This window comes from Ictidomys tridecemlineatus, chromosome 14 (assembly GCF_052094955.1).
Source record: "Ictidomys tridecemlineatus isolate mIctTri1 chromosome 14, mIctTri1.hap1, whole genome shotgun sequence".
NCBI lineage: Eukaryota > Metazoa > Chordata > Mammalia > Rodentia > Sciuridae > Ictidomys > Ictidomys tridecemlineatus.
Window position 1 is genome coordinate 54,477,363 of NC_135490.1, and position 24,563 is coordinate 54,501,925.

Consider the following 24,563-nt stretch of genomic DNA (forward strand, 5'->3'; position numbering starts at 1 on the left):
CATTGTTTTCAATGTCCAGTATCTAGAAAACTGTCCTATAAAGTGCAAACCACAAATGAGGCCATGTTTAAATTTTCTAATGGCCATTTAAAAAAAAAAAGCTACTATAAATTAAGTTCTTTTTTTCCCTCATTTTTTTTTTTTTTTTTAAAGAGAGAGTGAGAGAGGAGAGAGAGAGAGAGAGAGAATTTTTAATGTTTTATTCTTTAGTTATCTGCAGACACAACATCTTTGTTTGTATGTGGTGCTAAGGATCGAACCCGGGCCGCACGCATGCCAGGCGAGCGCGCTACCGCCTGAGCCACATCCCAAGCCCCTATAAATTTAGTTCTAAAACACATTTTATTTAACCCAATACATCCAAACAAGCTTCATTTCAACATATGCTCAACATAAAAAATACTAATGAGACAATTTATGGTTTTTTTTCTCACACACAGACTTTCAGATAAGGCGTATATTTCATACATCACTCTCAATTCAGACTATCTGGGTTTCAAGTGTTGTCTGGCTCCAGGTGGTTCATGGCTCCTGTACTGGACAGTTTAGTTCTAGAACTAAGTAACCATAGATATCAATTGAATTTTAAATTAATAAATAGCTAGAGGTACAGCTTAGTGATAAATCTCTTTGTCAGCATGTCGTATGTGTGACCCTGCATTAAATCTCCAGTACCACAAAAAAAAAAAGACCAGCAAACAAACAAACAAAAAAATGAATAAACAAATATATGAAACAGTCAATGGGTAACAGATCAGAAAAATGAACCTCAGAGACTATAAGTAAATTCCTCAATGTGCCATAGTTTTTGAAAAGGGTGGAACTGATTTTTACCCCTTGTCTGGTCTATACAATGTGGCACTGCTTTTGTTATAGAGTACTGGCATCTTAAGTCAGTCTTCTCTTCAAATGATTTCAATGGCTCTCCACTGTCCACAAATAAATTCCTTATCATGACAGTTAAAGTCTGATGAAATTTAACTCTAAACATATTATCCTAATCTTTTCCCCCATCACTGCTTTTCATGAATAAAATGCTCCAAGCAAACTGATTTCTTCAAAGTTAGGAACATCAAGGAGTATGCCAAGAAAGTGGCTCAAAATCTCAATTCTAAATTTTTTGTTCCTCATCTGCTGGCTACTTGTCCTTGTTGGATGCTGGAGATTAGTGAAGATATGGTCCTGTAGGCCTCATTTTCAGATCAGGATGGAGAGAAGAAGTCTCCCCCACTACACTCTACTCCTTCTTTATCTGTTTTTATCTCTGCCCCAGCATAGTGCCTGGCATACAGTAGCTTAAAAGATGTTAAATGATGAGTGTATGAAGGAAAGACTTAACAGATACTTGACTCTCCCAATCCCCCAATGACATGAGTATATCCCTATATGCCTTTATTCACAGGGTCCACCCCAACAAGAAATCCTCCAATCTGTCTACATGCAGGGATTACTCAAGTGTTACCTCCTTTATCAGAGCTTTCCCAGTACTCCTTCCCTCACTCCCACGCATGCCCAGCATATGTCATATGTATGACCCTGAATTCCATCTAAAGTACTACAAAAAAAGACAGAAAACAAAAAAAATGAATAAACAAATATATGAAACAATCAGTGGACAACAAATCAGAAAAATGAACCTCAGAGAGTATAAGTAACTTCTCCAATGTGCCATAGTTTTAGAAAAATGTGGAACTGATTTTTACCCCTTGTCTGGTCTAATACAAGGTGGTACTGTTTCTGTTGTAGCGTATTGGCATCTTATATCAGTCTTCTCATCAAATGCTTTCAATGACTCTCTACTATCCACAAATAAATTCCTTATCATAACAGTTACAGTCTGCTGAAATTCACAGAATTCATTGAGGTCTGCCCTGCAAACATAACACCATTAAATACATCTTATCATCTGCAATTAAAGATTAATTCTTTGGTTTGAAAATATATCACCCCATCCTCTAAAGTCTTTTTTATTTATTGGTTTTAGATAAACCTGAAAGTAGAGTGTATTTTGACATATTATACATATATGGAGTATAACCCATTCCAAAGGGGATCCCATTTCTTGTAGTCGTATATAATGTGGTGTTACACTGTTAATGTATTTATATATGAGCAAAGGAAAGTAATGTCTGATTCATTCTACTATGGAAATCAGATTCCTTAGAGAACTTGAGATGGAAGCACAATTTGACCCAGTTATCCCACTCCTTGGTTTATACTCAAAGGACTTCAAATCAGCATACTAGAGTGATGCAACCACATCAATGTTTATAGTAGCTCAATTCACAATAGCCAAGCTATAGCATCAACCTAGCGCTCTTCAATAGATAAAAAATAAAGCATCTGTGGTATATATATACACCATGGAATATTACGTAGCCATAAATAAGAATAAAATTATGCATTTGCTGGTAAATAAATAGAACTGGAGAATATCATGCTAAATGAAATAATCCAATCTCAGAAATCCAAAGGCTAAATGCTCTATCTGGTATGTGGATGCTAACCTACAATGAGGGAAGGTAGGGTGGGGAAGAACAGAAGTTTATTAGATTAGCAAAGGGGAATGAAGGGAAGGGAGGAGGGATGGAAATGTGAGAGAAACCAAAGTCTTTTGTGTAATGTGGTATGAAAAAAAAAACCAATATTAAATTTAAAAAGAGCAGTTTTTGATTCAAAGGATGCTTATTTAGGTTTTGGCTTTAAATTAATGGGATGTCATCTATAATGAAATTTAAACAAACAATTTCTCTCCTGTGAAATGGGGAATAAGTTCCACCCTTTCTTAATATTCATGATATAAAAGAAATCAGGATACATAAACACACATACACACCACACACCAAATCAAATGCTCTAAACAATGGATGCCTATTAACTTATTTTATTTTATTCTTAGAATTTACTTATACTAAATTTTTCTCACACATTCACTGGTCTACATGCTCAATATTGGTCATATTCCACTATAATATATGATCCTTGAGGTAAAACTCCATTTTCTTCAGAGCTATGACCCTACTATCTATAAAAGGACCTCTTATAGGCATTCAATAAGTACTGTTGATTGATGAAAAACATACAAAATAAAACGAGAATACTGGAACATATTAGCAGAGTGACATAGATTTTTAATTTCTGAGTTCTCAATAAAAATAAAAAGTTGCTATTTTTCACTATTATTTTTATTGAAAAAAAAAACCCTCACAGACAAAGAACATTTATGATAAGAAAATCTGTCAAGGTATTCCCATGAATCTCAAAATATAAGTGAATGAAAGTAAATCAATAAAAACCACACAATCTACATGGTATCAGCATCTGTGCAGGGGAGTAGAGTGAAGGAAAGAGGGACTATTTAGACCTCAGAGCAGAAGAACCAAGAAGAACCTATAAGTGCTCGTGGGAAAGCATGACAGACCTAGGAAAGAATAGCAGCTGACCCTGGAAGGGATTATCCTATCCCAATATCACATTGAGGAAAGAGATCTAGGTAGGATTTTAAGGAACAGGTACACTCTAGCCTCCGTGTGCTTTGAATGCAGCCCAACAGAATTTCCTTCCAGTACAAAGCTTCATACTGGGAGAAATTGCTAAAAGTAAAAACAAAATGGATGAGGATAGATCAATGGAGGGTTCATTCAATATGGAAGTGGCAGAAGGAGATAATGAACTTCAGTAAACAAACCATCATATCTTAAAAACATCACACAGACATGCACATGCACACACATACACACACAAAAACATGAAAAGAAAGAAAGTCCTATTAAGTTAGAGACACAACCTGGAAACTTACCTGCTTCTAAAAGTTCAACCCATAACAACAGTAAGAGAAAAATATCAAAATCAAATCTCTAATAAAAAAGCTTTCTTTTTAGAATGAGCAAAATAGAATGCTTCCAAATCATGAAAGCATGTCAAAAATATATGCTTTTAAAGAACAGTAAAACATTAACCTTCTATTTCTAACAAACTAAGAGACAGTAATAAAATTATACAGGGCATGAAAGAACAATATAAATAAGAACTAGAAAATTTACAAATTAGGTGGAAACAGTTCAAAAATAAGTGTATAAACAATTCACTTCAGAATTGAATACTAAACTAGAACAAAAATAAAACCAATAAACATGAATAATTTTCTAAGAGAAATAGAAGGTAAAATTAAGGAAAACATTTAAAAATGTCAAGGAAATAAAAAGCTACAAAGAGATTCAGTAGCTAGTGACAAACTGGTGAAACATAAAAATGACACAAAACATAAATGTTTGAAGATTTTGAAAAACAAAACCAGAGAAAAGGAACAAGTACCAAAAATTATAAATTGAGAATTCTCTTAACATTAAAATTAAAGAATATGGGAAGAATACATGGGAAGAATATACTGTATTCTTCTAAATGTCAATCCAGAATAACCAACATGAAGAAATATTAAAATTACAGAATTGTTTTTAAATTAAGTGAGCCTCTAATAAAATAACTTATTTCTAAGCAAAACAAAATTAGTTTATTATCAGACATTTTAAGTGCAAGAGTTTATTTATGTTTTAATGGAATAACACATTTTAGTCTCAAAACCACAAACCAAAAAAAAGGTGTGGCTTTTTTTATATCCATAAAAACTGATAATGAACTAAAAAGAGTCCAAAGTGATAACAGACACGACTTCAGGGGGTCTTGATCTCATGAGCTATCTATCCCTGATGAGTCTGCTAGAGTATCAGTCTGAGTCAATCAAATAGTGAGGAAGACATCAATATAAGAACTAACAAAATGTGTGTTTGTGTGTGCGAGTGTGCACACTCACTTGTAAAATTAAGTGAGAAGTAGTAGGGAAAAATATATTATTTAATGGCTCTGCCAAAACAAAGTGGATATAGTATAGCTATTTAAAAATGGAGAAGAAGTGAGCAGCTCTGATCCACCACGTCCTTCTGCCATGATGCTCTGCCTCACCGCAAGTCCATAGCAATAGAGCTAAATGACCATGGACTGAAATTCTGAAACGTGAGCCAAAAAACCTTTGCTCCCTTAAAAAAAAAAATCAACCAAAAACAGAAGGTAGATGAAAGAAAAACATGAGAAAAAAGAGATACATGCGGCAAATACAAGCAGCAAAAAAGATACAGTATCTCAATTAGCTTAGTGGTATAACAGTAATATTGTAATTTACAAGATATATACATGATATTAAATTCAGTAAATGAATAATTATGGGATATTATGATTCCATTTCCTATGCTTTTGTAAACCAAAACACTAGATGTAGGGAAAAAAATAAACTAATGGAGTATAGAAAGTTAGGTATAAAGCTTTATAATTATTTGAATTAGAAATGTCAGTATGCATATATAGACTATACCACCCAACATCAAGTAGATACACTTTTTTCTCAGCAGCACATGGAACCTTCTCAAAAATAGACCATATATTATGTCACAGGGCAACTCTTAGACAATATAAAGGGGTAGAGATAATACCATGCATCTTATCTGATCATAATGGAATAAAACTGAAAATCAATGATAAAAGAAGGAAGGAAAAATCAAGCATCACTTGGAGAATGAACAATAGGTTGCTGAATGATCAATGGGTTTTAGAAGACATCAAGGAGGAAATTAAAAACTTCCTAGAGTTAAATGAAAACACAGACACAACATATCGGAATCTATGGGACACATTGAAAGCAGTTCTAAGAGGAAAATTCATTGCTTGGAGTTCATTCCTCAAAAAAAGAAAAAACCAACAAATAAATGATCTCATACTTCATCTCAAAATCCTAGAAAAAGAAGAGCAAAACAACAGCAAAAGAAGTAGAAGGCAAGAAATAATTAAAATCAGAGCTGAAATAAATGAAATTGAAACAAAAGAAACAATTGAAAAAATTGACAAGACTAAAAGTTGGTTCTTTGAAAAAATAAATAAAATTGACAGACCCTTAGCCATGCTAACGAAGAGAAGAAGAGAGAGAATTCAAATTACTAACATATGGGATGAAAAAGGTAATATCACAACAGACACTTCAGAAATACAGAAGATAATCAGAAATTATTTTGAATCCTTATACTCCAATAAAATAGAAGATAGTGACAGCATAGATAAATTCCTTAAGTCTTATGATCTGCCCAGATTGAGTCAGGAGGATATAGACAACCTAAACAGACCAATAACAATAGAGGAAATAGAAGAAACCATCAAAAGATTACCAACTAAGAAAAGCCCAGGACCGGATGGGTATACAGCAGAGTTTTACAAAACCTTTAAAGAGGAACTAACACCAATACTTTTCAAGCTATTTCAGGAAATAGAAAAAGAGGGAGAACTTCCAAATTCATTCTACGAGGCCAACATCACCCTGATTCCGAAACCAGATAAAGACACTTCAAAGAAAGAAAACTACAGACCAATATCTCTAATGAACCTTGATGCAAAAATCCTCAATAAAATTCTGGCGAATCGGATTCAAATACATATCAAAAAAATTATACACCATGATCAAGTAGGATTCATCCCTGGGATGCAAGGCTGGTTCAATATACGGAAATCAATAAATGTTATTCACCACATCAATAGACTTAAAAATAAGAACCATATGATCATCTCGATAGATGCAGAAAAAGCATTCGACAAAGTACAGCATCCCTTTATGTTCAAAACTCTAGAAAAATTAGGGATAACTGGAACATATCTCAACATTGTAAAAGCAATCTACGATAAGCCACAGGCCAGCATCATTCTGAATGGAGAAAAATTGAAGGCATTCCCTCTAAGATCTGGTACAAGACAGGGATGCCCTCTCTCACCACTTCTGTTCAACATAGTCCTTGAAACACTGGCCAGAGCAATTAGACAGTCAAAAGAAATTAAAGGCATAAAAATAGGAAAAGAAGAACTTAAATTATCACTATTTGCAGATGATATGATCCTATACCTAGCAGACCCAAAAGGGTCTACAAAGAAGCTATTAGAGCTAATAAATGAATTCAGCAAAGTGGCAGGATATAAGATCAACACGCATAAATCAAAGGCATTCCTGTATATCAGCGACAAATCCTCTGAAACGGAAATGAGGACAACTACTCCATTCACAATATCCCCCCCAAAAATAAAATACTTGGGAATCAACCTAACAAGAGAGGTGAAAGATTTATATATGAAAATTACAGAACCCTAAAGAAAGATATAGAAGAAGACCTTAGAAGATGGAAAAATATACCCTGCTCATGGATAGGCAGAACTAACATCATCAAAATGGCGATATTACCAAAAGTTCTCTATAAGTTCAATGCAATGCCAATCAAAATCCCAACGGCATTTCTTGTAGAAATAGATAAAAGAATCATGAAATTCATATGGAATAATAAAAGACCCAGAATAGCAAAAACAATGCTAAGCAGGAAGTGTGAATCAGGCGGTATGGCGATACCAGACTTCAAACTATACTACAGAGCAATAGTAACAAAAACAGCATGGTACTGGTACCAAAACAGGCGGGTGGACCAATGGTCCAGAATAGAGGACACAGTAACCAATCCACAAAACTACAACTATCTTATATTTGATAAAGGGGCTAAAAGCATGCAATGGAGGAAGGATAGCATCTTCAACAAATGGTGCTGGGAAAACTGGAAATCCATTTGCATCAAAATGAATCTGAATCCCTATCTCTCGCCATGCACAAAAGTTAACTCAAAATGGATCAAGGAGCTTGATATTAAATCAGAGACACGGCATCTAATAGAAGAAAAAGTTGGTTATGATCTACATACTGTGGGATCGGGCCCCAAATTCCTCAACAGGACATCCATAGCGCAAGAGTTAACAACTAGAATCAACAAATGGGACTTACTCAAACTAAAAAGTTTTTTCTCAGCAAAAGAAACAATAAGAAAGATAAACAGGGAGCCTACATCCTGGGAACAAATCTTTAATCCACACACTTCAGATAGAGCCCTAATAACCAGAATATACAAAGAACTCAAAAAACTAGACAATAAGATAACAAATAACCCAATCAATAAATGGGCCAAGGACCTGAACAGACACTTCTCAGAGGAGGACATACAATCAATCAATAAGTACATCAAAAAATGCTCACTATCGCTAGCAGTCAGAGAAATGCAAATCAAAACTACCCTAAGATACCATCTCACTCCAGTAAGATTGGCAGCCATTAGGAAGTCAAACAACAATAAGTGCTGGAGAGGATGCGGGGAAAAGGGAACTCTTGTTCATTGCTGGTGGGACTGTAAATTGGTGCAGCCAATTTGGAAAGCAGTATGGAGATTTCTTGGAAAGCTGGGAATGGAACCACCATTTGACCCAGCTATTCCCCTTCTCGGTTTATTCCCTAAAGACCTAATAAGAGCATGCTACAGGGACACTGCTACATCGATGTTCATAGTAGCACAATTCACTATAGCAAGATTATGGAATCAGCCTAGATGCCCTTCAATAGATGAATGGATTAAAAAAATGTGGCATTTATACACAATGGAGTATTACTCTGCATTAAAAAATGACAAAATCATAGAATTTGGAGGGAAATGGATGGCATTAGAGCAGATTATGCTAAGTGAAGCTAGTCAATCTTTAAAAAACAAATACCAAATGACCCCTTTGATATAAGGGGAGTAAACAAGGACAGGGTACGGACGAAGAGCTTGAGAAGAAGATTTACATTAAACAGGGATGAGAGGTGGGAGGGAAAGGGAGTGAGAAGGGAAATTGCATGGAAATGGAAGGCGATCCTCAGGGTTATACAAAATGATATATAAGAGGAAAGGAGGGGTAAGACAAGATAATATAAATGGAAGAAATGATTTACAGTAGAAGGGGTAGAGAGAGAAAAGGGGAGGGGAGGGGAGGGGAGGGGGGATAGTAGAGAATAGGACAGACAGCAGAATACATCAGACACTAGAAAGGCAATATGTCAATCAATGGAAGGGCAACTGATGTGATACAGCAATCTGTATACGGGGTAAAGTTGGGAGTTCATAACCTGCTTGAATCAAACTGTGAAATATGATGTATTAAGAACTGTGTAAGGTTTTGAACGACCAATAATAATAAAAAAAAGAAATGTCAGTATGAACTTATTATATATATATACACACACACACATATATAGAAATTTATATATGTATTAATTTCTTAATTAGAACTAATGAGCCTTAAACCCATTACAAACTTAATTCAACATTCCTAGCATTCAGAAATCCTAGCAAACCTGAAATACCATTCCAATGAAAAGAAATATATTTTTGGGAAGAGCAAATGGCTTATTCTAGGATGTATAAAGATGAAAGTGGAGCATCACACCATAGTAGGTAATAATAATAAAGCTATGAATGGCAGCTATATTCATGACACAAGGACATGGGGGCAAATTTGAAGGGGCTTCCACTGGGAAAAAATTAGACAATTTGATCTTCAAAAGGATGATAATTGCAATTAATCAAAACTCATTAAATGTGCATAAAAATCTTTCCTGAACACCTATTTGGTCACCTGTGGAGAATGATAGAAAACCAGTACTTTAATTGAAAAATCGATGAAAGGAAAAGATGAAGCCATTTCTCTGCCTTTCCTAAAAGAACTATAGCACAGAGTTCCAAGTTGTAAATGAGGAAAATCACTTGTTCTAAAATTATGCCAATTAATCAATGAAAAAAATGATAGAATAAAACAATTTTGCAACCTCCAGCAAATTAATGGATCTAGGCATCGAGCACCAACAGCTGCTAACATCACAAAAAGAGAGACAATCAGATATCACATGCCTCTTGTTCAAAGTACTCAACAACATTCATAGTCTTGCCAAATGAATCAACCCGAAATATGATCAAGTTTCTGGATCCATCTGCCAATTTTCAGGGAACAGAAAGAACAGAGGAGAGTGATAAATGGGATCACAAAAACACACTTAGCAAAACCTACACTTGAGAAACTCTACAAGTTAAATGTCCCTGGTTCTTTCATCAGTAAATTCTGGGGAATGGAAATGCAATCTACAGACTAAAATATGCATTAAAATTACATTGAAGTTTTAAATATTGGACAACACTAAACTATGGTTATTAGAGAAATGTATACTGGTGGTAAAACTACACAGAAAAAGAAAGAGGAATATTGGTTACTTTTGGTAGAACAGAAAGGGTCAAGTTGGAGTCCAGGAATGAGTGGACAGTGTCTATTTCTCTAACTGGATGTGTTTATAAGGGTGTTTACCTTATAACTCATTAAGTGGTGCATCTTTTTTTAAAAATTGTATATGTTTCATTTACTAATAAAATTTATTTTTAAAAAATGAATTCCAGCTTAAAATGCACCTGGCTAGCAGATCTATCTTCTTAAATATAACTCTAAAATATTAATAAAGACAGAAAAGAATGAAATGCACTCTAAAAATTAATTTGATAGACCATCTAATGCCAGAAGTTAAAGTGAATTTCTACCTGCTGAAAGGCATAAGCAGTTCAATTGAGATAAGCTATAAAAGTAGAATAAGCACAGGATTCCCTCATGGGTAAAAGTGAGAATTATGAGAGTTTATATGTAGAAAGTACTTAGTATGATTCCTGACCCAGAGCAAGAACGATAGTTAAGAATAAGCTATTGTTGGAGGAGAGGTGCCAGGGAATGAAAGTGATCAAATTATATTGTTATATTGTATGCCTGTATAAATATGTAATGAATCCCACCATTGTGTATAATTAGCTGTTGTTTTTATTATAAACTTATCTGGGTTGTCTCATAAAAGAGAGACCTCTGAGACACTGTGCACATCTCCCACTATCCTTCCTCCACATTCAGATTTACACCAACAAAAATATAGAGCAGCTATCCCATACCATGTGCCTTCTTGCACTGACAAAACACATATTGTTGTCATCTTTCTGCATCCATTCTGAACATCCATTCTTGGTTATCAGACAGGTAAGGAAAATAGCTCATACATTGTATTCTTGTGGATTTAGTTTTCCATGTCACTAATAAAAAAAGATGCTACAGGGGCAAAAATGGGAAAAGTTCCACTATCTCAGCACCCTGGGAATCGTAATTTTTCATGCTAGACACTTTCTCCTAATTTTGGAAAGCCAGGCAGCAAGGGTAGAAAAAGATGCCCCCCTGGAGGAAGAGAGCTTTATGAGTTGAAGAATTTCCAAAAAAAATGGAAATTGGCCCAGGAGCTGCTTCCCATCAAGCCATATCTAATAATAGTTCTAAGAAAGGGATTAGAGGACTAGCCAATTGAACATCAACAGGAGTAATTTCTTTTCAAATGTATTTACAGAGTTGTTGCAAGTTAACTCACTGGAGGTTGAAAGAAAATGACTCTGAATTTCTTCTTCAAGAAAACAACAGATACTCAATATCTAAGATAAGTTTGAAAATTACAAAAAATGAGAAGCTGTTGCAGCCTCTAATATGAAAAACAAAAAGATAATAATTTTTAACTTTCTGTTACAAAAGTCACAGTTTAACAAAACGAGAACAGAAGCAACCAAAGAACACACGCAAATTGATATGTGATAAAAGAAAAAGTCAAGTCAGTGAGAATAGTGACATTATTCAATAAATAGAATTGGAAGATCCAATGATAATTTGGGGAAAATAATAAAACCATAAAATGCCTAGAATAAATAAATACACATATGCAATCTTAGGATAAATTAAGCCTTTTAAACATCATACCAAAAGAGGTAGATGCGTATATCACCCTGAAAACAATACAGTGCTCTGTTTATCAAAAATACCATGAAGACATTTATAAGAAATGGCAAACAATATTAAAAATACATATTTTTAAAGTGCAAACCTATATAAAGAATTCTTGCAAAGAACTCAAAGAAAGATAGTCAACTTTCTCCCCAAATTAAGCAAAGAATATAAACTAAAACTGCATAAGAGCAATTGTCAATATCCAACAAAAATTTTAAAAATTATCACTCTTACTACTAATGTAATAAACAACTTTTTTGTTACTATTTTTCATTCACGAAACTGAGAATACATTTGAAAAATCATATCTAGTATTGTCAAAGTTGAGGATAAATGAGAATTCTAAACCACTGTTTTGAAAACCAGAATCATTTTTGAGAGGGACTTAAGGCTGTGTATCAAAAATCTTAAAGATATATTCTTCTTAACCCAGAAATTTTACCTCTGGACTGTATCCTGAAGAGATTTTTAATGATCTGAACAAATGTATACAACTTCATTTGAGACAGTACTGATCAAACAAAAATTTATATACTGAAGTTAACAGCAGATATATAATCTTGGTGTATAATATCAATTAATGTTTTATAAACCATTGTACATATATGTATTGATATAATGGAAATAATTAAGCTATTAAAAATAATGATATAGAACAATACTAATAGACAAGGAATGCGGAATATAATGCAGGATATACTGCTAACACCATTCATTCAATATTTTTAAAATGGATATTTATGAAGTATCACCTTTGCACCAGGTTCTATCTTAGGGACAGGGCAGAGAACAAGTCAAATGACAACTCCTACTGTGAAATTCATTGTCTAGTAGGAGAAGTTGATAATGATTAAGATAAATAAGTAAGATACATATTATATTAGTCATGATTGCTATAGAGAAAAGAAAAAATGAAAGAGGAATATGAGCCAAGTGTGGTGGTGCATTCCTATAATCCCAGTGGCTTGGGAGGCTGAGGCAGGATAGATTCGAGTTCAACGCCAGCCTCAGCAAAAGTGAGGTGCTAAGCAACTCAGTGAGACCCTGTCTCTAAATAAACTGCAAAAGAGGGCTGGGGATGTGACTCAGTAGGTGAATGCCTTTGAGTTCAATATGTGGTACCCCCCAAAAAAGGTAGGGTGATATGAATTTTGTGAAAAGAAGTCTGTGAAAGTTTAAGGAGTTCAAGAGGCTTCACTGCGAAAGGAACTTTTCAATAAAGACCTGACAGATCATATACAACCTCAAAAATTAAAAGTTATACTCTCCCTCGATATCTATCTGTCTGTCTGTCTCTCTCTCCCTCTCCACACACACACACAACACACACACACACACACACACACACACACACACACATATATAATGTCAAAATACATTCTACTGTCATTTATAACTAAAAATAACAAATAAAAATTTAAAAACTGATAGAGATGAAAAACCATGGGAACAGCATTCTAAGTAGAGGGAATAGCAAGTAGAGAGTTCTGGAACATAGTGATATTCAATGTTTGCAGATTATCAGGAAGACAGATGAAGCTGGACCAGAGTGAAAGAGAATGAGGACATAGAGATGATAGGGGAATGATGCATATCAAGCAGGGCCTTATAGATCATAGCAAGGACATCAGCTCTTATTCTGAATGAGATGCAAAGTCAAATACAGGAAACAACAACCAGATCTGTAGACTATCTCATACAAATGTTTTGGCATTTATATGCATGCATTTTATTTATTTATATGTACATGAGAGAGTGGAGGAGAGCACAAACTGAAAACAAAAACTGAACAAGGTATGTCTAAATATTAAAAGGTGATGCATATATTATTCTGCAAAATTACTTTCCTCTTTTTTGGACTGCTAAACATTCCATACTCTGTGTGTTCCTTTTTTTATTTTAAAACATGCCAAATTTTGAAAAATCCCTCTTCCTACCATCTTGTAAAGTCAACAGGTAAAAAGTGAGAGATTATGACTTTTTAGATAAGGTTCTGTGTGAAGAAGCCTGGCAATGCCTGAGTCAGATCTACGGGGGTCTCCCCCACCTCCCTGCCCTGGCAACCCACCTTAATGGTCTGGGTCCCCTTGTCCAGCAGTTTTCTGTGTGACTCCATTTATGTGCCCTGCAGACTTCCCAACAAGCCATAACTTGGAAACACCTGGAACCTAAAGTCATGAAGAAAAACCTCCAAGGCATCAAGATGGATGTTTTCTGTCCAAGATTACAAATACTTGTGGTTTTCTGTTTTTACCACCCCAAAAGCCTCTTTCAGTTTTCTGTTGTGTATAGAACTGTCAATCAGAATTATGACATTTCCTAATCCAATTTCCACTGCTATCTTTATCTCTACAGCATGGAGGTGAGAGATAGAAAAAACCAGACCTACAGAAAAGATATAACATTGATGGAAAGTTTCAAAGCCAAAACTTTTAAATCTCAAATAGATTCACTGTGCCTACTCCAAAAAGAAAGACTAGATCTCAAGATGAACAGAGGCACCTGAGAACTTGCTGAAAATGCAAATACCCAGAGCCCTGTGCCAAACATGCTTCGTCAGGAACTGAGTTGGGGACCAAGTTCTGTGGGTCATTCTGCCCTATGCTCAAGACTGCCATGAAACCACTGGCAAGGCCATTTCCTTTTTCTCACTTTATTTAAGGGAGAGGTGGTTTGATTAGGTCATTACCAGCATCCAGTGCACCCTCGGAAGACCACATGCAACTCTCTTTTTGCTTCTTGTTCCGTCAGCAGCAACCTGTCATCATGAAATTGCTTCAGGGGTAAGCTAATCTCTCTGGATATTAAACACTGTCCTCCTATTAAAAGTTATTTCAACAAGGAGAATAGCTGAGACATGTTGTAACACTTTTATACTCCTGTAATTTTTATCTTTGATTGCTCAGTAATACCATCTTTTCCAAGTAGGGTGGACTCATCATTTTGCTATTAAACTTGGCACACACTGAAGGCTCTTAAGTCCCAATTTGAAGGGCCCAGATGAAGTGTATTCTGAAGATCCCCATTTACCATTTAATTTGCATTTGGTCTCTGGTACAGATGGTACAAAAGGTTAAAACAAATCACCTATTGATTAGTTTTTCCACATCAGTTCAACTAAGAAATATCTTCTAATATTAAATATGTAAAATAAGACATTTGGCAAAATATATATTTCTTGAAAAAAAATTCCATAGAGTTTAAACTTCAGAGAATCTCTCATCAGGAATCAGCTTTACCAAAGTAAGGTAACTGTGGACCTGGATGGTATGTTTCTTTTTATTATTTCCTTAAATAAACTGTTTGCTTTAGAAAAACTGTAAATTTGTAGGAAAGTTTCAAAGCTAGTATAAAAAACTCCCATATACCCTTCACTCAGCTTCCTCTAATGTTACCATCTTACATGACTATGATTCATTCAACAAAACTGAGAAACGAACATGGGTACATGACTATTACAGCACCAGACTTTATTCAGATTTCACTACTTTTCATTTTATTTCACTAATGTTCTTTTTCTATTCCAGGACCCATACCAGATACTACACTGCATTTAACATTTTGTTTTGTAGTTCTTTTTTGGTTCTTCCTGCCAACTTCTGGATTAAAACTTCCTATAGAATACCACTTATAAATAACTGTTAATTAACTAACACAGCATCCCACATTTCATACCTGGCAGCCATTCTGCTCCAAACACAGAACAATCCATTGTGCAGAGGCTGGTCTAAGTCAGCAGTGTGGCTACTGCTGGTTAGGATGGCCTGCTCCAGACTTTGACACCCTCCTAGGTAAGCGAAGAAGAAATCAAAATATTTTGGCCCCAAATGAAATCAAAAACTTAACCAAGTCTTACTGATCCCTAGTCCTGAAGATTATTATGTAAGCTGGTTTGTTCTGGGGGAAATTCTTTGTAACAACACTCTCAAAATGGCTGGAATAACAAATTTTTATAAAAATGCAGTTATTTATTTTTATAGACCACATTTCCCTTATCCATTTGTCCACTGATGGATATTTATGTTGATTCCATATCCACTGGCTATTGTTAATACTGTTGCAATAAACATGGGAGTGCAGGTGTCAGAAGAGAGAAATGCACACACCATAAAGAAATGATAAGGGCTTAAGGTGATTGATATGCTAATTACCCTGGGGTAATTAATACCAAATGTATATATGAATCAAAACAACACATTGTATGTGAAAATAAATTTTTAAAAATTTTAAGTAAAAAATTCCAGTTTACTGCTACTACTACTAATAATAATAGAGAGGTCTGGACAATGGTGGAAGAAAGACAGAATCATGACCGATTCTCTTGACAATAACCATAGTGAAAATCACCTGCTCATTCAGATTTCCACTGAATTTCCTCACCTATCTTTACACCAATGAGGGAGGCGGGACACAGAAAAAAATAAACAAAAACCTTTAGAAAGAATGTGAAATTTTTGAACAGCTCATCTACACCATCATTTCCAGGCCTGCTGTATACATGAGTTATCTGGGAAGACAAGAATATGACTTTCTGGGTGAAAGTAATTACATCTCACACACTTGTGTATTCACGTTCCCATAGCTGATGATATTCTTTCTGTAAATCTCTGAAGTACACTTCCTATGTATCAACTGTGTCATGAACCTGGAATCCCAGGAATCCTTCAATGTGGGAGAAACAAATAATAGAGTCTGATTGTTGGAGGCATTTTAACATTATTGATCACTGGGATGAGAAAAGGGTCAGACCCATGAGTACACCCGGCAGCTTCCCTTAAATACACTATGTGAAATTAATGTTTTTCCTTTTTGAAATTTTTCAACTAAGAAGTTGTTGTGAGAGTTAAGATTTTAATGAAAACACAGTGGAGAAAAACCATAGGAAATATGTAGCTATACAACAGCAGCCAAAAGCAAGTCACACAGAGAAGGTCCTCAAAGACTTGATATGCCTGCTCTTGCCCGAGGCAGAAGACATGAACATCTAAACTCCTCCAGAAGCCTGTCAGGAGCATCTGTCCTTTCCCAAGGCTAGTCTGTACAGACATTAAGACCTGCAGGTGGTTCTGGTGTACCCTCCACGATAGGAACAGTATAGTCTTCTGCTTCCCACAAATCCAGGTCAGCAAGGGACTTGCATCTCCCTCATTCCAAAGCAATAATGAATGCTGAAATCTGAACATACTTAGCCACTGCTTGGGCAAGTTATTTGGCCTCAGTAATTTGTTTGGAAAAATCAGCCTATTTGGATTTTTTAATGATCTCTCCCCCTACCAGAAAAAGCAATCTCATTCAGTGATTGTTGTCACCATTGATCATATTAACCAGCACTCTTATTGATATGAATGGAATGGGGATTATAAGGCCATTCAGGGTACATGTCTCCAGCTTTTCTTAATAAAATCTATGTTTAATTATCTAGAAAGCTTTTCTTATGGCTCTGGGTAAATGCAAATATGAGTCTGAGGTCAGAAGGACGTGAGTTATCCTCCTCCTCCCTGCTGACATTGTCCACTTGAGTTACAGGACAAGGAAGACAGGGAAGGCGATCCAGCTCACAAGCCAGATAAAATTTCAGAATCACTGAGCAGACTCTGAAATGTCCCCATCTGCCGATAGCACAATCTGAGTAAGGGTAAAGGGGACTGGAAAGACAGAATTAGAGGCAGAGTAGCAAATCTCTTGAGAAAGCTATTTTTAAGCCCTAAGGTGACACTGAGGGCAGAGGTTTGCTTCTTTGTCTTATAGCCAAATCATATGATTGTATATTAGCTCTATTATCTAGAAGTATCTTCAAGGGCAGGGAATTTGTATTTATAACCAGATAAGTACATAATCGGGACACAAATATCTCAAAGCCACTTCCCCCACCTGTTGCTTTGTCATGCTTGGAAAGATTTTTTTTTGTAGACTCTGCATCTCTTAATAAGGAGCCCTAAATGTCTCCTTGATTACATTGGCATCAAATATGATAAATTGACATTGAATTTATTCTTAAGAAATTTAATAACCTTTCTCTTTTTTCTATGATGCACAAAATAAAGCTCTGATGTAATTCCAAGGGGAAAAGTCAAACTTATAATACCAAAAAGAAACCCTCCTTGCACATAAGCTGGAGGAGAACACCAAGGGAACAGGTAGAAGGCTAAAAACACCTACAGAAAGATGTGCTCTAAGTGCAGAAGAAGTTTGGCAAGTGGAATCAGATGCTGAGGGAGATTATGCATTGCTTCCTATGAACATCCACACATCTCCACAAACACACCAAAACATATGCACATACATTTGTTTTCACAACATAAAACTCTCAAAGGAAAAATAGCCTACATATGAGAAAAGATTTTTGCAGAGAGTCTGAAGCCCACACACACTGGGACAATGCCATTTCTTCTTCAACTAATTGCCCCAGGAAGTGCATCTTCATACCTGGAGAGGATGGAGCTATAGAAATATCTTCTCTTAAAGCAATAACAGAGATGTAACCTATTTAAATAGTGAGAAACTGAATCATAGAGCTTTCTGGATACCAATGACCCAGAAACTTCCTCAGGGCAGAGAAAGAGGAAGAGTTAACATCTGTATTGGGGGCCCAAAATACACCATAGACCACCTCATTGAAATAATGTTACAAAGATTGGGTAAGTCGGCTGAAAAGGTTATGGTAATTCTCTACCTCAAGGACATTACGGGCTAATGAGAATCAGTAGACCAAATGGAAATCCAATCAGATTTTATATTATCCCCATGGGGGAGTGGGTAGGAAGGTTGCATAATCCAGGTAATAGATGTATAAATGAATCACTGAAACAAAATACATTTGAACTTTGGTGACTAATGAGAAGGTCTGGGGGTAGATTTCTGTTCCTTGTGTTGGAGAAAGATGCTGCTAGTGATGAGGACTGTGCTCCCAGTGGTAGAAAAAGTCAATTGAAATCTGGAACATTCAGAGAATGTCACATCTAAAATGTACTCTAGTTTCACTCCTCCAAGTCCATGAGCAAAGCTTCCTTCTGAAGTCCCCCCCCACACACACCCAGTAAATATCGATCTTCTTGCATCCATTGAGACTTCCCCAGAGATTAAGGTAAGCTCTCCTTCTTAGTTTGTTTTCTTTTTTCCTATCCCCTGAGCTTGATCATCCCTTTGCTTTTTAATTTCCCTATACAGAAGCCATTCCCCAACGTGCTCATTGTTCTCAAATCTCTGCCCAGCAGAGCCACCTTGGGATGAGAGCGATGTGAAAACAAGTCAGGTTGGCCACTCTAGCACTTCACTGGGGAATATGATTCAAACAGAATGGAAAGGAAAGGATGACAAAATAATTCATGAAGCAGGATGTGGTGCCTTCAGTGGGCCCAGAGCTCATATGAAGCCCAGATGGAAAAGCATTCTCTACACTTTTAGTAAGATGTGGAGCTTCTTGGCTTGCATGGACATGATGTGTTCTGATAGCCTTCCTAAAAAAGTTTGATTTTGTTCTGACCTGTTTTGTGGACAATGCTTGACAATGACATCTAGCTCTTCATTCGTCTCACAGTCAAGGATATTTATTGATCAGCTATATATGCCAGGCACAGGGAGACAAAGGTACGTTAAAGCTTCTGATCATCATGATCTTGGGCTTAAAGGAAGAGAATGGCAAACATTTGAATCAGTCCATTTGAATACACTGTGATATGTCCTATAATAGACAAGGGGAAGCTCAGAAGAGAGAATGACTGACCCTCAAAGACCTGGGAATCATCACAGAGAAAGAAATATTTAAATTGAGTCTTGAAGGATGGGTAGGCATGATCAAGAGTAGGTAAAATGTGGGGATGAAAAAGAAAATAGTGCAATCTGGAAAGGAAGAAGTATAGAGCAGGGTGCATGAGAGAGGAGTGAAATAGACATGTAGGCAGGAACCAGACTTAAAAGACACCGAAGACCTCAGATGAGTCTTGAAGTACCCAATGCTACAATTTTTTGCTATTATTAACCAAAGAAGCAGAAGTCAGGATTATGCTTCTTGTTTAATCTGTCTATGTTTTCCACTAATCATTCTGGAATAATGAGTCCTTTTTTCATCATTAAATGACTTGCAAGCAAACCACTTTGCTATAGAATGCCTATCGAGTTAGGAACCAAACCACAGGGGGCACAATCAGTAGCAAAGTCATTTAAGAAATACCAGGCATTATAGCTGTGCTTCCTGAGACACCTGTAAGTGTGTTTATTCCTGCTAAGTCACCTGGCATCGACTTCAAAGATAGGTTTTTCAATTAATTGTAAAGTGACAATCAGGCCGTAGGAAGCAGTGATATGGAAGAGCAGAAGGGATTCAGGTCTCTGTAGATGCTGTGCTCACTCCTTCCCCCAAAAGGGAGAGAGGACATAATTATAAATGAAATTAATGTGATTGCTTTCTTGAGGTACCTTCTTAAATGAGAGTTTCTTTTGTTCTATTTCAGTTTTCTGTGTTTATATTAATTAGAATCCTCTTAGGTGCTGGACAGGAGTGTGTTAGGGTAGCATATATTAACACAATACGATGCACACTTCTACCCTAAATGGGCTTTAAAGAGCAGTAGCTGGAAAGGAAAATGCTTAGTCAAAGATGCACACACTTGGCTGATCCTGAGCAGCTGTCACAGAGGAATCAAGTGATCCACTGGGATATTCTCACACAGGGACTTATGTACACTAAGGAACTACTTTAAAAGCATGACTTCATTGCAACCTACTTTCAGAGCAAATGTTGCATTTAAGAGCAAATAAGATATAAAAGAGTAAAATTGATAAACACTGTGCTAAATAAGTATTGAACATACTTGTACAATTTTTTGTCACTTATACCAATTCTCATTCTGTTGTTCCTATCTTCACTTTTCCCTCAACAGATCCTCATCATTTGTACTTTCCTGGATCACTTTTATCTGATTTCCCTCACTCCATGTTGCTTTTGATGGAATTCATTATTATCCACGTAGTATGCTGGCTAAATGCAACAGAACAGCACTTTCAGAAATAAAGTCTTTCCTATTTCCCTAACTAGAATACCATTCTTGAACAGACTGTCCAGATGTACCTGCCTCTATGCAAATTCTGAAGGCTAATCATGTTGCCTTTTATTTGGGCCAGATTAAACCTGGTCCAGATATATTTTTCTCATTCATTCAATGGCATCATTTGTAGACAAATGGTTTCCAAAAAACATAGCCAGACATCATTTCCTCAGTAACTGATTAAGTAAAATGCCAATTATATAAATCTCTTGTTTCTCAATTTTCTCTCCTGGCTTTCAGCCTTTCTACTATCTTATTGCAAAATGTTTTTTTTTTCAGAGGGCAAATAATGTAAGTGGAAGAGAAAGGGATCCAGGCAAGTGGCCTCGTAGCTGCTTGGTGTCCATTATTAGAGTCGTCTAGAATATATTCTAGATGAGAGGTCAGCGAACTACAGCCCACAACCCAAACCCAGCCCACTGCCTGCTCTTTGTAACCAAAGTCTTACTGGACAACAGTGATGTTCATTCACTTATACAGTGTCTGTGCCTACTTACAGTGGCAACAGGAATCACATGAGTGGTAAAGTCTAAAATACTTTTAAGTGCCTTAAAGGAAAAGGGGTGTCAACCCTAGCCCCCAGGGCTTGGCCTTGTGGACTTGGCTTCTTAGAGCATACTATGACTAAAGAGAAATCCTTCCTTCTGAATTTATGAACTAGCCACAATAGAGAACAGTATTTATTTAAAGCCACCACAGGTCAGAGAAGTAGAGGAAGACATTTTGGAAGGAAACTCACAACTGCAAGTAAAAACACCATATCAGTCTGTAATTTCAGTAGCTCAAGAGGCTGAGGCAGAAAGACCTCAAGTTCAAAGCCAGCCTCAGCAAAAGCAAGGCACTAAGCAACTTAGTGAGACCTTATCTGTAAATAAAATACAAAATAGGGCTTGGGATGTGGCTCAGTGGTCTAGTGCCCTTGAGTCCAATCCCCAGTACCTGCCCCCCAAAAAATAACAACAACAAAGAAAAAATCCACCATATCAACTGGCTTTAGGAATTTATTTTCTAATATAGTAAGTGGAAAGGTAATTTAGATACAGGGTTATTTTTGTTAGTGGTTCGGGAGGGAGTTTAACAACTACCCTGGCTCTTTATGTCTCTCTGGCCTGCCAGCCTTGGCCTGTTAGATTTGTGCTTCAGGCTACCTTTCCTTATGGCCCTGTGATGGCATTTCTAGTCATCTTATGCACATATGACTTGTGCAGTAGTAGAACAATCATCTCCTCTTCGTCTGTTTTTAAGATTCAGAAAACCATTCTCCAAGCCCACCTTTGGCAGGGTACCGTATCTCACCAGAATGGTGTAGACCTGGGGCAGATGTCTTTCTCCCCTGACACTTACACCTTAGCTGAAAAGGGTGGACACTTGAACAAAACTTGGACTATAACAGGAGAAAAAAAGAAGAGAGGATGATTGTCACTTAGGCCATCAACAAGGTCTGCTGTAGATTGGCAAGAATCCCATTTCACCACTAGAAGAACAATCCACAATCATGCAGCACAAGGTATCCAATGGATGAGCAAGTCGTACTATCTATGTAAAGTATAGTACAATAGACGTGTGTGCTCACACACACAATAAACACTTTTTTCTAAAGTAAAATGCTTCTATGAATTATCACTATGAACTTAGGTACATCATATAATCTCTCTCAACCTTAAAAGGTTAAGAAAAGATGAAAATCCTGTCAACATCTGAGATGCAAAAATAATTATTAATTCAAAACCTAAATAAAGGAATACTGGGTATTTGAATAAATATTTTATTTATGCTTTTTTATTTATAAGCGGCATTTTTACACAAAGAATTCAGGCTAGGCTTTTTTAAAAAAACACTAAACTAAATAAGAAAAGAGAAGATAAGTAGCCATGCATTGGTGCTAAGGGGAAAGTAAGGATAGAAAAATATGAAGTGTTTCCAACTGGTGTTCCCTGAAATAATTTGGAACTCAATAATACAGGGGCTCTGATTGACACAGATATGGTAAGGGTCTCATAAGTATCTAAGTGAAACCCCAGAGAAATATCTTCCCCTGCAAGAAGGGAATACAAATATGGCTATAAAAAGAGAAGGTTCTGTGAAGATGGCATAGTAGGAAGCATCACACATCTGTCTTTCCACCTGAACAATATTTCAGTGGCAGAATCTGTCTGACGTAATTATATTGGAACTCAGAAACCTACTTAAGCTTGCAACTTCCAGGGAAAGGGCTGGACTATAAATTGAGGTTCATTTCAGTCAATTTCTGCTCTTAGCAGAGTAACAGGAACTAATACCCTACCTGTCACCCATGACAGGAAACTATATTCCTGGAGGAGAAAAAAAAAAGCACATAACTTGTGGAAGCCAGGCAACTAGAAGAGGACCTTTCCTCCATATATAAAAAAATCTATGCCTAATCAGTGGTTGCTGTGTCTGATCATAGGTAACGGCATTATTGTTAAACTTCCTTCCCCATTGTTGCAAGCCCCTCTTCATTTGGCTAAAGTGGCTTCTATGAAACTTATGGGTTGGTGCCCTTTCCCTCTCCCTGTTTTTTTTTTTTTCTTTTCCCTTGGATACAGACAAAAACTAGGACATTCAAAAGCAGTAGCATACATAAGAAAGTATACATGCCCAGTGACCATCACAGGCTCAGGAGGCCCCCTAGAAGACTTTACACTTAGATTGATCCTTGGCACAGAGACGGTCTATAACAATTTCAGAAACAAACGAACAAACAAATAAAAAAGACCAGCAAACCTTAGGGAAGAAGGAGAACCCGATTTCCAGAACCACTATATTATTAGATTCAAATACTCAGTTTTGAACAACAAAAATCAAATCAAAAGGCATACAAAGGAACAAAACAGTATGACCACTTAAAGGAAAAGCAAATCAAACAACAGAAAATGTCCCTGAAAAACACCTGCTGACAGATTTACTGGACAAACACTAAAACAACTACCTTGTGGTTTTACTGTTTCCTTGTTTTACTGTTTGTCTGTGAAATCAGTTCTAAAATTATTAGGTGATGCTTCTAGTCACACAATACATAGAGAATGGTATATATGAAAACTTTCAAAAAACAATGTATAAACAAAATGAAAATTTCAATAAAGAGGTAGAAAAACCTAAATAAATGTAAAAGAAAACCAGTAGATGAAAAATACAATAACTGAAAGGAAGATTTCCTTAGGAGTATTCAAAGAAAAATTTGAGCACACACTCATTGGATTTGAGATAGGACAATGAAAATTATTAAAACTGAGGAATGGAAAGAAAAAAGAAGAAAAGTGAAAAGAGCCTAAAGTTTATATGGAACATCATCCAGCAGAATACCTAAGCATTGTGGGAATTCTAGATCAATCAGAGGGGGAAAGAGGGGAAAGAACATTTGAAAAAGTACTGACTGAACACTTCAGTAAATAAAGACTGAAAACCTTTAATAAAAAGATATGAATACAAATATCCAAGAAGCTTAATGAACTCCAAATAAAGTGAACTCAAGGACATTCACATCAAGACCATCAAGTGGTTATGACCATAATTTCAAAGGACAAAGAAAACTTTGGAAGCAGCAAGAGAAAAATAACTCATCACATATAAGGAATCCTCAACAAATTTATGTGCAAATTTATTGTGAGAAACTTCAGAGATCAGAACACTATACCTGATAAATTCAAAGCATAGGGAAAAAATGATAACCAAGAGTGCTTCATCTAGCATACCTGTCTTTTTAAAATGAGGGGAAATTTGGGGTTGGGGATTTAGCTCAGTGGCAGAGTGCTTGCCTGGTATTCACAAGGC